Source organism: Chiloscyllium punctatum, chromosome 26 (genome assembly GCF_047496795.1).
Source record: "Chiloscyllium punctatum isolate Juve2018m chromosome 26, sChiPun1.3, whole genome shotgun sequence".
Lineage (NCBI taxonomy): Eukaryota > Metazoa > Chordata > Chondrichthyes > Orectolobiformes > Hemiscylliidae > Chiloscyllium > Chiloscyllium punctatum.
The window spans coordinates 22,163,349-22,167,371 of record NC_092764.1 but is presented as its reverse complement, the minus strand read 5'-3'; positions in this window follow the sequence as shown (position 1 = coordinate 22,167,371).

The following is a 4,023-nucleotide window of genomic DNA, read 5'->3' as shown; positions in this document are numbered from 1 at the left end:
TTTCCCTGGAGTGTCAGAGGCTGAGGAGTGACGTTATAGCGGTTTATAAAATCATGAAGGGCATGGATAGGGTAAAGAGGCAATGTCTTTTCCCTGGGGTGGGGGAGTCCAGAACTAGAGTGCATAGGTTCAGGGTGAGAGGGGAAAGATATAAAAGGGACAGGAGGGGCAGCGTTTTCATGCAGAGGTTGGTGTGTTTGTGGAATGAGCTGCCAGAGGAAGTGGTGGAGGCTAGTACAGTTACAGCATTGAAAAGTCATCTGGATGGGTATATGAATAAGAAAGGTTTAGAGGAACATGGCTAAATGCTGGTAAGTGGGACTAGATTGGGTTAGGATATCTGGTCAGCATGGATGAGTTGGCCCAGAGGGTCTCTTTCCTTGCTGTATATCTCTATGACTCTATACATCCCTGAACACAATGGGCAATTTAGCATTGCCAGTTCACCTAACCTGCACACTTTGGATTGTGTGAGGAAACCGGAGCACCTGGAGGAAGCCCATGCAGACACAGGGTAAATGTGCAAACTCCACAGACAGTCACCCAAGACTGGAATCAAACCCGGACATAAATTTAAGGTGAAGGGTGGAAGGTATAGGGGGGATGTCAGGGGTAGGTTCTTTACCCAGAGAGTGGTGGGGGCATGGAATGCGCTGCCTGTGGGAGTGGCAGAGTCAGAATCATTGGTGACCTTTAAGCGGCAATTAGATAGGTACATGATTAGGTGCTTAAGCTAGGACAAATGTTCAGCACAACATCATGGGCCAAACGGCCTGTTCTGTGCTGTATTGTTCTATGTTCTATTCCTGGTGCAGTGAGGCAGCATTGCTATCCACTGAGCCACCGTATCACTCTTTGTTTATCTTTCTCCTCACTTTCCAATTCAAGCTTCTTATCTCTAGTTCTACTTTTTCTTTCCATTTTCTCACTTCCAATTACACTTTCCATGCTCTACCCATTCCATTTTTTCTGTTCTCTTCTTTTTCTTCCGATTCAAGTTTCATTTCTAACTTAATCTTGGCTAATTCTAGTGGTGACACACCAATTTCAGGTATCTCTCCTTTTAGCTCTAAATGCTAAGTAATCACTTCAACCATCACATCTTTATACGGTCCTGCTTTTATTTCAACCTTCAATTTGACTGCTTACTCTGTCAGCTTAGCTTTAGTGAAAGATTTTAAGGAGGCAATACTACACTCCAAGTGAAGTCTTAGCAACAGTCAACTGCAATTTCAATCCATGTAATATACTTTTCAACAACTTCCGATTCTCATTTCCAAAGATCCACAGATGTATTTAATTTCAAGTAAGTTTGAGCCGACAAAGAGCCCCTGTTTTGTTATGATCCCAGCAGATGGTAATATTGACAAATAGGATCCAAAGTGAAACCTCGATTGACTGACTATAGGTAGTCACACAATGGTGGCCAGTTACTGAATACTTGGCAATGTACTTTTAACAAAATATCATGAAAACTTATTATCCACTATAAGAGGCCATATATTTTTACCTTTTGGGCTATAAATTGGAAAATTGAAGATCAACACTGCTGCATGTCTACAAAGTACCAGGAGAGTATTTTTTCTGCAACTTGAAGATTGAGTGCGATTGTGCAATGTCCACCTTAGCTATACAAAACAATTTTACATTTTGAAGCACTGGGGTGGATATTTTATGGGACAGAGTGGTACCAGGTGTTTAGATTTGAGAAAATATTGCCTCAGAACAGCCTTTAGATTGGTCGAGTTACAGTTTGTTACAGACTTACAAGCTCAGTGCACTCTGTGACACCTAGAGGCATTCAACCAAAAAGCGTCTCTCATCATTTTTCTCTATGAGTGAGAAGAGGGAAAACACACTACTTCAAAAGAAAGAATTCTGATATAAAAAAAGATCTAGGTCTACATGATCAGCTATTGAATTAAAGATCGATCATCACTTTTGTAGGGTTCAATCAATTACATTCCAATCTTTAAGCGGTTCAAATTGCTCCCACACCCCGGGTTCTGGACACTGGACTTATTTAGGGAACGTGAAATGAAGAGGCAACAGACCAATGTTTCCAGGCAAAAGAATCTCTGTGTTGACTTAAAGTAAAAAAAAAGGTCATTGTAACACAAGAAAATAGGTAATGCAATAAATAAAGGAAATCAACCCAATCAATTAAACAGGAGAACAGTAGTATTTTAAGTACACTATTAATTAGATTAACACCATTAGAACACTATCCTATTGACACACACAGAGAAACAACAGTGTTTAGTTTCAGACTGTTTAATCAGAAATCCTACCCTTGGGGTTCCAATGCATTGTCACTACGCACCTTGCCCTCCCTGCTCGCTAGGCCGAAGATCAGAGTCTCAGAAATTCATGCTCACTACTCAAAACATGGTTTTGAAGTGCACCTGGCTGTTCTGCATTGCCGTACCAGGAGCCTAGATGAAGACTTCGGAACGTGTAGGCTTTCAGTTTGGGTTGAGTTTGTTAATGTCATATAATTTGTGTAGGATCTATCAGGTAAATATCTGGTTTTCTTACTTTCTACTGGTTTGGCGGGCCTGATTTTCACATCAGGTTGAGTCTGAGAACTTGTAGTTTGTGTATTTCCCACAGAATTCAGATCAGCTGTTCCCTTTTTAAAAAGAAAAATTGCAAAGCCCAGGATTTTGTCCAGTATGTTAAATATTGGGTATTTTTGCTTGACCCTATATATTGCAGATGTCACATCACCATTAAAAAAAAACAAATGAAGTTGAGAAAAAAATTGTCCAGCCTTGTGGTCTCGACTTTTGATCTACAGATTTTGTTTTACTTGCTGACAGTTTTTTTGATGTCAAACAGTTTTTTTTATTATCTCTCTTATTCCTGAATGAGTGTGTGTGTGTTTAGGATTTTAAAGAGGTATTAAGTCACGTAACACCAGATTAGTAGTTGATTTTTTTTTGCCATTTGTTACATAATAAATGTGCTCACAATAAGTACTGGTATTTTCCTGATGATAGTGAAACCTGGTGTGAATTACATTTGTCCTTAATAGCACCAGGCAGGCAAATTGATCATCTTGATGGATTAATTGCACAGGTATGCATTTCTGATGGTTTGTGGAATCGTAGGGCTCAATTATTGGTGCACTCTTCCCAACTGGGTTGTACCAACACACAAAACAATCATTGTTCCACGATCCAAAAACCATTTGAAATGATTGTATTACAACAATGAAAAATAGCAATTCAATGGGGCCAGTGACTATAATTCTATTAGTTTTAAAATGATGTTGGAAACAGATAGAACAGATCTAAAAATTGAAGTTCTAAATTGGAAGAAGGCTAATTTTGACGGTATTAGGGAAGAACTTTAAAAAGCTGATGGGGCAGAGGTTTGCAGGTAAAGGGATGGCTAGTAAAATGGGAAGCTTTCAGAGATGAGATAATGAGAATCCAAAGAAAGTATATTCCTATTAGGGTTATTCCTGAAAGGAAAGGCTGGTAGGTGTAGGGAATGCTGGATGACAAGAGAAATTGAGGGATTGGTTAAGAAAAAGAAGGAAGCATACATAAGGTATAGACAGAATAGATCAGTGAATCTCAGAAAAGTATAAAGGCAGTGGGAGTACACTTAAGAGGGAAATCAGAAGGGCAAAAAGGGGACATGAGATAGCTTTGGGAAATAGGGTTAAGGAGAATCCAAAGGATTTTTACAAATACATTAAGGACAAAAGGGTAACTAGGGAGAAAATAGGGCCCCTCAAAAATCAGGAAGGCAGCCTTTGTGTGGAGCAGGGGGTGGGGGAGGTATTAAATGAGTATTTTGCATCAGTATTTACTGTGGTAAAGGAACATGGAAGAGAAAGAAAGTAGGGAAGTAGATGGTGACACCTTGAAAAATATCCATATTACAGAGGAGGAAGTGTTGAATGTCTTGAAATGCATAAAAGTGAATAAATCCCCAGGACTGGATCAGGTGTACTCTACAACTCTGTGGGAAGCGAGGGAAGTAATTTCTGGGCCCATTGCTGAGTTATTT